The sequence below is a fragment of the Homalodisca vitripennis genome, chromosome 1 (assembly GCF_021130785.1).
Source record: "Homalodisca vitripennis isolate AUS2020 chromosome 1, UT_GWSS_2.1, whole genome shotgun sequence".
Classification (NCBI taxonomy): Eukaryota; Metazoa; Arthropoda; class Insecta; order Hemiptera; family Cicadellidae; genus Homalodisca; species Homalodisca vitripennis.
The window spans coordinates 102493884-102506475 of record NC_060207.1 but is presented as its reverse complement, the minus strand read 5'-3'; the positions used below and the strand labels follow the sequence as shown (position 1 = coordinate 102506475).

Below are 12592 nucleotides of genomic sequence, written 5' to 3'. Positions count from 1 at the left end.
TCAGATCACTTTCGGCCTCTTTATCTTTCCTTATATTCTTTTCTTACACCACAGACAAACTCTTCTCATGTACAATTAGAAAAATCGGTATTTTATTATTTCGCTGTCATAATATATAAAAAAAGGAAAATTTCATGAAAGGGTTTACTCCCTCTTTTAACCCAATGAACAGATCTCTACCCAAGTAGTTAGGCCGAATTCGTACACAAATCATAACACAAAAATGCCCCAACATTTTACTTTTAAAAGCCTTTGATTAAATGAAAATTAAGATTGTTCACAATTCTGTTCTGTCTAAATAACAGCAAATTAGTCCAATCAATATGTGTAACTGGCTGAACATATCTCTATAGACGTCGTCAATATATCAAACAATAATGACTCTCTGGGGAAACCTGTCACCGGAGGACTTCCTCATGACTGTACTCGGTCCACTGTTATTCTTTATATATAAAGAAGCGAAGCTCAAACCGCAGTTGTTGATAATCAGAATCACTAGAGACGTTGACTAATCAACAAATATTATATAATTTTTAGTAGCAAAATACCTGTGAATATTCTAAATAGTGTCGAGATATGTGTTCAAAAGCTGAAAACATATTTTTAAAACCACAAGGAGTTTAACAAGTACTTATTTACCCCGACTTTCTGATAAATGTTTATTGTGTGGGGGAACTCGCGCACAAAAATTCAAACGTAACATAATATATGTTTATTAAAATTCTATTTCAGCAGTAATATCAAATTCTCATATCTTTAGTTTGAGTTTTAATGTATTTAAAGGGACAATTAAAACGCTGGAAAATTGTTATACTGACTTAAACGAACCGCCATTATAAGGTTCAAACAATTGTTGCAATATGTTCATCTTATGAAAATGTGTGAATTGTAACAATGCTTCTATCATTGAATATTCTTAAGTAAAATATTCTTACATTGTACTAAATTTGATACACGTCTACAACAAACCGAAATTGAGTAGTGCGTACGTAAATCCGATTCCGTGAATCCGACAACTACAAGATGTTGTAACATGTAAATTATATGTCAATTGTCAATTCTAAAATTGACGATAGATGATGTACTCGCAGAAGTTAAAATACAGGTATTAAACACTGAACTAAACAATTTAATAATTTAGTATTGAGAGTTGTTTTTAATATTGATTGCAAAGTAAATTAGCATTTTTTTTATTATGTGCTACCTCATAAATATGTCATTACCTTCATTGTAAGAGCTAAAAACTGAGGAAACAAAGTTGAAAGCTCGTTCCTTCAAAAATACGAGGACACAGTCAACTATATATTTGCATTACACAATAATTAAATCGCTGGACTTTATCAGTTACAAAAGGTCAGAGTTTTTTATTCCGGTGCCAACGCTGACTTGGGGGTCCAGATAACAAAATGTTGCTGGTAATTTTCCCGCGATTAGGGTCAGGTCAAATATCAAGAGTTAAAATTATCTGGCGAAAATAGAGAATTGAGAAAACAGCTGATAACTTGTGAAGCGTCGCGTCGCGTCGTGGTGATATCGCACCCGGTACTCAACACGCAGCCCGGTATTGTGCAATACTGTATAGTACTTCTTTATACTCAAGTTTGATATACTTCCTTTAACACTCGCTGCGATCTACATTTTAAGGAACACCTCATCACAGAGAGTTTAAAAGTTTCTTCTGGCATATACGCAGTAAGCAATGAGAAACCCATTACACAACTATATTAAAAATTGGTTAAAGATACTGCTTGTCGTTTAAAAAAAAACTCCGTCGTTAGAGAAAAGAATTCAGTAGAGAGCCATTAAATCTGCTTTTATATATTTTATACCTTATTAAAAACGCAAACTAAATTTATTTAGATATACACCATATGTCATAAAGATGAGTCGGATTTATACAATAACTCTCTCAATGTATAAACTCTGAAAGCAAAACGTTTATATAGTTATTTTCATTTTTCATTTTATATGAAATTGGCATATTAAAAATGTTTGATGTACAACCTTGGTTACACACCTTCCTTTTATTTATCAATAAAAATGGCTATTATTATTTTAGTGGTTGATTTGGAAAAGTTTTAAAAGACGAGTTTATGAAATGTCTATATGCATTTTGTTACACTTTAAATATGAAAAAACGATAAAAAAATAACGTTTAAAAACATACAGCAACATTGCAATTTATTATTAAGTTCACACTACAAACTACTTACTGCATCAATAGGATTTCATAATCTAAAGAAACCATTTTACAATCAAATACCTCCATTATGTAACATATGATTTAATATTTCAACACACGACATAATGACACTTACTCGAAATATAATTTGCAAGTTAATTCTGGATCAAAAAGTTACTATTGAAACAACACTCAAAATCAGATTTACTATATTTTTAATTACAATCTTATAATGGAATCGCACACATTATGAGGCAACTGTAGTGGCAACCGTTTTATTTGACCCCATAAGAACAATGCAAAACATATCCATATTCACAACCTAACTTTTAGTCAGTTATTTATGAGAGATGTCTTATATAAATTTATGTCTCTTAATATTGATTTCTTGTCTTGATCGCTTTTTAGTATTTTCGAGAATACAGTACAAACTTGTTTGTACTTCTTCAATTAAACTTCTTCAATAACAAAGTATACACTTTACAAGACATATTAAAAAGCGTTTGGATGGGTAATGGATAACACTAAGCGTTTGGATAAGATCTTCAAAGACACATATCATCCCGCTACGATTAAAAATAAGGTTGTAAAAGCGCGCGAGGTTTAGCTTTGTTGTTGGAAAAGTTTTTAAATACTCTTGAAACTGTTTTAATATGATTACACAAAGTGTAATGTACCTCTCAAGACTACAAAGTTTTGAGAACATGAAAAATCACTTCATTATATGTACCAACTTTAAGTTGGTTGGGAAGTGAACAAGTTATTAGAAATTCACTTTTTAGATACGATTAGAATCTGGAAATCTTTCGAGAATTTAAAAATTGATTACGATTGTTGTCACAAACTCGTCAGGTATCAGTTACAAATCAATGTTTAGGATGTACATTATTCTGTACCGAAAAGAAATTGAAAAATTATCGTATACCATTCAATATACGATAAAATGATATCCTTGTTTGAATGAGAACTTTGTTGAAATTTGTTATTGAACTTAGCCTCTATAATTTAAACCGTTCCCTTATCACTATTAAATCAACCACGACAGGGACTCTTGTGTGTAAAAGACTGATTGTAATTTTGAATTCTTGTGTTCCCGGTTATAAACGAGGGCTTCAGTTCAGTACGTGGGCTCGGTTACGGGTTAATAATCAGACACGAAGAGACTAAGTTTTGGAATCGTGTAACATTTAGAGAACATTCAATCAAAACTTTCGTGCAGACAAACAGCGAGTACCGTAACTGTTGCGGGAACCATTTTAGGCGGTGCAATCGTATTTTGGAGATAAATAATGTGTTTTAATTAAATTAAATTGTTTTAACTATCTGTTTTAAACGTTTTCTTAAGTAAATTAACAGTTTATAACAAAAGAAATGTTACACCTTGTCTTAAATATTCTACTTTCAATGCGTGCAATGTCACGTAATTTGATAAAAAAAAACTTGTTTAATACTTTTCATAGTAAGGGAAATTAAAAAGGGTTTTGAATTTAACATACAATTTTTTTCCAACCCATAATCGATTGAACCTCCTTAAAAATAAGAAATCTAAAATTATCATTGGACCTAATCTGCTCGTCAGAAAACAAACGTTTGCGCGGAAGTATTATTTGCATTCATCACTTGGAAATTCACTGAATCAACTTACAACACGGGCGAGTGACACATAGGAATTGCAGATGGGATTGTGTATGTAAATGTAGGCTGGTTCTACGACTGGCAGAGACAGAGGAGGTCTGGTATGTCGCCAGGTCCGTGACACGGTGCCAAGGACCTGCAGACGATGTAGTGAACTCTTTCGAAAGTTCTACTCATTTAAATAGTCAGAATCTTGATCGATCTTTTACTGTCCTTGATTAAATCATTATTTCATGTATTCCAGAACATCTACTCTAATAGTATACACCTACTCACAGTTTTGTATAGTGGGAGCGTTTGATGATCATTCGATTGTGGACACTAACAAACGAGAGACCAAAGAAAGAAACATATTGAACGGCAAATGAGAAGTGGGGAGGAAGTGCATGCCAAATCCATGGCTTTATTTTAACTATTTTATACAACAAGAGACAATTTGTTAATTTGTAATGTTGTTGGACGTAATATAATTTGTTCTGTCCTTCTTCAAAACATGAAAATGCATACACTTATTTGTTTAGTACGTTAAGTAAAACAATACTCTCATCATATAATTTCTCTTTCAACAGATTTATTATTGTATCGGTAATTTATGTAGTCTTATACAACTATATATACCACATTAGCATTTAAAGATTTTATATTTAACTTAAATGGCAAATGGAATTATTAAAAAAATATTTCATAAGAATTTATGGGCTAGTTTGATAACAATTTTATAGACGTAGGCCTACAATACTAGTGATGTGGCATTATAGAATGGCACGGGTGACCAACTTACTTCCGATTTCATTTCTAGCCAAACTACGGAGTTTGTACAAATATATAAGGGTTATCCACCTACTTTCTCGCTGACAAAAATCGCCTGGTTAAACAATAACTTTCTCTCACAAAAAGACATCTTGATATTTTGTAATTACGAAAGTTTTATTACTAACATTTACAACCTATTTTAATAAAAATGAAAAGCAAACTAGACTTTCTAAAATGCTTATTATTATGCCAGTATACTTCACGAGTACAACATTTCAGAATGTTATCGCCATTGTAACTATGCTTCACGGCAGTGTTAAAGAAATGCGATGAAAGCCTCAGCTTTAGACATAGGCATCGGTTCAAAGTTTTCTCCAATAAGCCGGCGTGGTTCGTCTTCAACTACTGTAATGCCCCTAGAATGAGAATGCCCAGTCTATTGCTTTCTTTAGCGTGAAAACCAAAACCTAACGAATCGGGATTTTTGGAATAAAAAAAATAGTTTGGAAATGGAGAAATATTTCAAGACTTGAATTAAACCGGATTGAACACTCGGATAAGTTATTGACGTATGTATGATATGGGAAATAGTTGTCACACGGCCTTTATATAGAATCGATCAGAGAATATTGTATCAGACAGGAAATACTTAAATCTGAATATTTTTTTTCTGCTAAATTGTAAACTTTCATCATTTATGCCATGTTAATATCATATGTAATAGTGACAGTAGTTGTTGTTGGATTATGAAAACCATAGAAGTAAAATAATCTTTCGGGTGCAATTTACTGATAGGGGTTTCTGTTCCGAGTCTGTCTGAAAAGACACAAAAGGCTCAAGCTTCAAAGATACTAAAAGCATAACAATTATTTTTATTTATTTACTAATAAATACACAGAGTTTAACACTACTAATTTTTATCCTGCAGCTATCAGAGACTAGTCCTCTGACGATCAAGTGATGTATTGATGTTTAAGTACAAACAAACCCTTATTCGCGTTGAGGCGCTACAATGAAGGATTTATTTTGGTTACAAGGGCTGTAGTAAGGCTTCTTTGTGTTTCGAGTAATCGGTCCATACCAGTAATAATGAAGGGAAGCCTTGGGCTTAGGTTACTCGCTGAAAACTAAAGGGTGGTCCTTTCACGCTGATGTTAACATGTGTTACGCAAGTTGTTGAATATTTTATATGAATCGTGGAAAGTTTCCAATTGGAACTATCCATCACTTCCTGTGGCTCCGAGACGGATAGTTCCGGATATCAATGATAATGTGCAAATCATGATTTCATTTCTGGCGCAGTAAAATATCAATAGCCAAAACCATATAAATGTATAGATTGTTAGATCCTACACACAAATCACAAAATTCGACACTATCTACACGGATTACGTGCATGGTAACGAACTACCTGCGATGGTTTAGGCAAGTATATTCTACGATCCCCGACAATTAAGGGGATTTAAATATAAATGGTACGATTGGTTCAAATTGTATTCAAACCTCATGAAATAATAAAGGTTGATATCCAATATAATTAAGCGTTATTCTTCAAAACAAAAATTAATGATTTTTCATTACTATTGTAATATACTATATTAATAATATATTATATAATAATATATTATATAATAATATATTATATAATAATATATTATATACTCGGTATTCTGAGTATATAAATTTAATCTATTTATTACATCTGCAAATCATACTTGCAGTGAACATCTGGTACATACGTGGTAGAGTAACAAACTACAAAGTTAGAGAGTCAAATTTACACTCACAGAGTGTTGTTGCTCATAATGTTGAATAGAAACACGTATTTAAGTTGTCCATTCCAATTGGCATTGGCCAAGAAAAAGTTATTTAACAAAACCCTAACTTTCTTACGAAAAGTTACATTTTAATTAGTTGAATCCAGGGATTTCTTCTCCTTTAGAGTATACTATAAATGTTTTGTAAGAAACAAATTGATTTTAATAAAAAAAAAAATCATTTATTACTTAAGTAACCCAAATAACTACTTAAATAAAAGAGTAATTGTAAGAAGCTAAGATTTCCTCTAGTGTGCTGTATTTACAAAAGTACTACATACACGAAACTTGAATAAGCTTCAAACTAAGCAGGTTTAGAAAAATGCAGTGACGTTCTTAAGATCTGACAACTCCAACACGCTCCAACCAACTCAAGCGTGCTTGGTTATAACAATGTCAAGGAACGGGAAAACAAGGTTTAAAAAAATAAGGAAACCGAATTTTATGCAATTAAGATTTTTTAATTTACTGCAAATTTAGTATGAATAGAAAGAAATGTTGACAAAATGTATGTAATTAAACTTTGAGATTTTTAAACGGTTCATTTAAAGAATTTCGCTTAAGCCCCAAAAGGTTATCTACTACTTATCTCACGGAAAATATTGAATATATTATCTATTTCCTTGCTAAAATTGTTACAATGTAAATTGTATTTGTAATATTCGCCATACAAAACATTATTTTGCGGCTGTAGAAATATTTACTATAAGGAATCGTGTTTGAATTAAATTAAGATGTCCGCATTAATTACCAATTTTATAATAATAGTGTTTTTTTATTCGATTGATTCTAAAGCTTAAGAGCTTTAGAATCTTAAGAAAGATTCTTAGATTCTTTCTTCTTTTAAGAAAGAGCATTTAAATTTGCAATTGTGGGCACAGTGCGAAATGAGACATGAACAAAAAGAACAAATATGAACAAAATTAAAAATAATCTATAAATGTTTTATCCTAAAATATTCTGATAAAATTCAACCTTGTGCGTGGCGTAGTTTGTGGAACAATTTTCTTCGTATTGATAGTAATAGTAGACCTACAGTTCAACCATAAAAACGAGATTATGCTTATACTGTTTACTAATCTGGATATGGATAACCACAGAGTACAGTTCGTACATAAATATAGTCTCTTGGAATAGTAGACCTACAGTTCAACCATAAAAACGAGATTATGCTTATACTGTTTACTAATCTGGATATGGATAACCACAGAGTACAGTTCGTACATAAATATAGTCTCTTGGAATAGTAGACCTACAGTTCAACCATAAAAACGAGATTATGCTTATACTGTTTACTAATCTGGATATGGATAACCACAGAGTACAGTTCGTACATAAATATAGTCTCTTGGAATAGTAGACCTACAGTTCAACCATAAAAACGAGATTATGCTTATACTGTTTACTAATCTGGATATGGATAACCACAGAGTACAGTTCGTACATAAATATAGTCTCTTGGAATAGTAGACCTACAGTTCAACCATAAAAACGAGATTATGCTTATACTGTTTACTAATCTGGATATGGATAACCACAGAGTACAGTTCGTACATAAATATAGTCTCTTGGAATAGTAGACCTACAGTTCAACCATAAAAACGAGATTATGCTTATACTGTTTACTAATCTGGATATGGATAACCACAGAGTACAGTTCGTACATAAATATAGTCTCTTGGAATAGTAGACCTACAGTTCAACCATAAAAACGAGATTATGCTTATACTGTTTACTAATCTGGATATGGATAACCACAGAGTACAGTTCGTACATAACTATAGTCTCTTGGAATAGTAGACCTACAGTTCAACCATAAAAACGAGATTATGCTTATACTGTTTACTAATCTGGATATGGATAACCACAGAGTACAGTTCGTACATAAATATAGTCTCTTGGAATAGTAGACCTACAGTTCAACCATAAAAACGAGATTATGCTTATACTGTTTACTAATCTGGATATGGATAACCACAGAGTACAGTTCGTACATAAATATAGTCTCTTGGAATAGTAGACCTACAGTTCAACCATAAAAACGAGATTATGCTTATACTGTTTACTAATCTGGATATGGATAACCACAGAGTACAGTTCGTACATAAATATAGTCTCTTGGAATAGTAGACCTACAGTTCAACCATAAAAACGAGATTATGCTTATACTGTTTACTAATCTGGATATGGATAACCACAGAGTACAGTTCGTACATAAATATAGTCTCTCAACTTGTTAACGTAATCCATTAAAATTAAGCAATGGGTTATCTGTAGAAACTCTGATAATTTTTATGTTTAGTTGTTTACTGCCGAAGTTAACCGAGCAAGATAAGCTTCGGGTGAGTTGTAAAACAAGTATTCTGACAAATATATAAAACGTCTTTGACAAATTACATGTTTATACATATTTAAGTATTTAGGTATACTGCAAATGCACAGGAGAGTATGGAGAGTAGGCTTTAAGTTTTATGTTGCAATCGGTTTTAGAATATTTAGTCACAGCCCTTAAATATACTATTTCTGAAGATAGGAAATATGGAAGTATTTTCTTATTTTTTCGCCTGGTAAAATAAGACATCTTTACTTTACTTTTATTTATTATTTCAAGAGTGACAGGAAATTGAAACAGAATCGTACGAAATTTTATAATCATGTCCAAAGAAAAATGGTCAAATATAAGAATTAGACATTTTTACAAACATTTACATGAAATATCACTGGATGAAGTTATGTTTTATTTATAAGGGTTTTACTTTGTTCAAGAAAAAATTATTAAAAGATTATTTTCTCAAATTTACTTTAAAAAATATAATTTCCTTATATCAAAAATTAATAAAAAAACATTCCACTTCCTTGGCACGTACGTACTGCACAAATTTCACATTTTTCTCTTCAGGCATTTTTACTTGGGTCTTTAAATTTTTTTTTGCAGAATTGGAAAACTATTTACTTAAAAAGTATGTAATTAGTCGTGGAAAAATCATACAAAATGTCACCTAATTTTTTTGTCTTTAGAGTTTTGAATTGGAAATATCACAATGAAAGTTTTTGCATTACTTTGATATATGAACTACAGTGGCTTCTCGTAGTATGTATTTGTATGATTACGTTTATAATAACTTGAGTTTTTATATCTAAACAAATATTGCACCATATAACGGAAGAATACATTGTTTAAAGTGATATACTTGACTGGATTTATGATAAAATAGAAGGAAGAAAGGTGTAAGACTATAGTGTTACATTTTTAGAACACAAACATTTTTGTGGGATGCAATATTTGGCGCTTCCTACCCGTCCCTGATTGTGAAAGTTCCTATCAACTGTCTTTACTACACAAATGAGGAGAAAAAGAGGAACAACAACTAGAAAGCTAGTTGGGATCTGGTAAAATGCCAGGCAAGGCATGCAAGATAGTCAATAGACATTATAGCATGCGATGATAAGGTAGTATTTTACTATTTCCCCTGTGACTGCAAGTTTAGCATCTCGTTAGTTGGCTGTTAAAGATATTTTATCACTATAATTCGCATATCTGAACAACAATAACAAACTAAAATAATATATAATATAATTGAGATGCTTATAAGTACTAAAAATAGTGCATACTTCATTTCAAACGTGACAAAACCATAAATTGCCAATTAATAACAATTAATTTATAGTAATACAATTTGTTATCAATCGTATTATTTAAAATAGGCTAATGTTCTATATCTAATACATTATAATGTATTCATTCAATTTATACGTATATGTAGTACATTAAACAGACATCAATAACTTGTTCTACGCACGACACTTCTTATTCTTATGCTTATTCTTGGATTAAAAACCAAAACATAAAGAATACTTTCGGATATGTTTCCAGATATTGATATTATTGCAAATCACTAAATTGCAATTATCATTAATTCAATTCATTTTCATGGAATTAAATTTAGTTCGTCGGACGTGTTATACAAGATGGCTTGACTCCAGGCTTGAAATATAATTATGAATTGTAACGATAATTATGTAATTACCTGTTTTGGAATAGGTGTGTTTTAAATAAAATATTTGTTCGACAAATAAGCTGTTAGCAACAAATGTATTCTGCATAGTACAAAAATGTTATCTAAAAGCAATACATGGTCGGTATATATAATACGAGTACAGTGAATATTTAAAATTCTAAATATAAACTTACAATTTAGGTGAAAGCAATTCTTAATAACCTAATTATTTATTTATACCGTTACAATATAAAGACTTACCTTTTTTATAAAAATATAAACAAATCAGAAAATAAAATCGTTCAGATCTTTCGCACTAAGAAATTCAGAATTCCTGGGATCTTTTTGATAAATTGTGTCACGACAGTAAATAAGCTAAAATAAAAACTGTTGTGCTTATATCTGGTGAGTACAAAAGCGTGCAAAATTGCAGAGTATCGTGAAACAAAAACTGTATACCACGCAAATTCCTCAAACTCCTCACAAACGCTACCAGACGACTGAGCCGGTGTCTGTCTGCGATCGAAGTTTCATTGCTACCAACCTAGCTCGTTGCCAACTCTAAAAAACTAAATTATCGTATGCTCGGACTGACAATTTAGCGGAAAAATAACAGCAACTGATTTGTAACTAACTGGATCCTTGCTAACAGACAGACAATATTTTCAATTGCAGCAATTTTCATTAACATTACGCACTAAACAAACGACACTTAAAAATATATTTACTACCGTTGCTTGGTTAACATTTTTCTGTCGTGTAATTTTCTGATCTATGAATATAACATAGAATCAGTTTAAAATAAATTTAATATCCATAAAGGATCTAAATAAATAGTGCTGTTATGAAGCACTTACGAACCGAAGCAAAATGTTAGGAAAATATAGTTTAAAAAAATCACCATATCATACCAGCAGTGGCACCAAGGATACTATTGCCTTAGTAGGTCAACCAGATCTAGGAAGAGATTTTTGGACAATCTTGAACTACCAATATTGACATCAGTATCACAAAATATAGGAGTTAGCTCAACCTCTTCCAAAAAGAAGAAAAGAGAAGTGGAGCGTGGTTGTTCGCGAACGAAAACGTGAACAGAGTGATCTGTAATAATAACTCTCACAAAAATATAAAAATGCGTAGTTGTAGGTACAATATTGGTCCCTAGCTTATGTCAATAATTCTTAATTTTTTTCACAATATACTGATGGTCTTATTTCTATTCCTTATCTTTGACTTCTGATTGTATAAATCTGTTTGCTCTTCTGTATAAGAGGGCATATGCTCAATCTCTGCTTGGTTTGGCCTGGATAACAAAGGGCAGCTAATGAAATAACTACGGGTAGCCTCATTTGAATGGCGAGATATCTCGAAATTTATCATATATCAGAAGCTGTATTAATTTCTTCTCCTGACCAAAGACAATGATTGTAGTAATATGATTTACGTTTGTGACTGATGAGGTTCATCTTGTTATCTCATTGTTACAGTTGATTCAGCAGATCTATTTTCCTGATAAGCCAATCTCCTTTTCTTCAGAAGAGCTCGGTTCTTGTGACGATCGAATGCATCTTACAACATTTACAAGTGCGCTGTGTTCTGAGCGTTCTATTGTGGAATTACGAGATTTCAGTTTACAGCATGAAATCAGTTTCTAGTTTTACAAAAAATATAACAGTTGAACCTTTACTGAGTACAGACAAAACCCTTAAAACATATGGACAATCCTATAGATGTTTAGGAGTGGCACATTACTAACCGCAAACTTTGAGATACTGGGATGCAAGGGTGGATCGTATAGTGAGTAACAATTTAATTTTTATGTAATATTTAATCTTTTAATTAGATTAATTGTATTTACTATGAATTGACTCCGCAACATAAGATTGAAAATTCATTATGTAAGAGTATTCAAAAACAACTAAATCATGGTGTTCCACAGGGAACTACTCTCGGGCTGTTTGTGTCTTAACACATTTTAATTCAAGAATTACTTTAAAAAACCATTATGTAAGTAACACATCATTAATTTTTATTGCACATTCCAAAGCTGTTGACGTGTATTATGAAGTTTTTCTAAAATTGAGCACAGCACGTCATACGTAGTCAAATCAACTATCTTTGTCTTGTTAAATTAGATTAAGGCGCGTGGCCCATTATTCTTGGCGAGTAAACAATGTAAGAACCTATTACGCTGTATTATGAAACCT

At 31.5% G+C, this 12592-nt stretch overlaps 1 protein-coding gene across 2 annotated transcripts in view; it reads right to left on the bottom strand.

Annotated features, from left to right (window-relative positions):
• LOC124368092 (oxidative stress-induced growth inhibitor 2-like) overlaps positions 1 to 10904 on the bottom strand; it is a 68898-nt gene extending 57994 nt beyond the window's left edge. For both annotated transcript variants that reach the window (XM_046825368.1, XM_046825379.1), the window contains exon 1: positions 10647 to 10904. The gene's annotated coding sequence lies outside the window, so the exon portion shown is untranslated. The remainder of the gene's footprint in view (positions 1 to 10646) is intronic.
• Positions 10905 to 12592: the final 1688 nt, after the last annotated feature.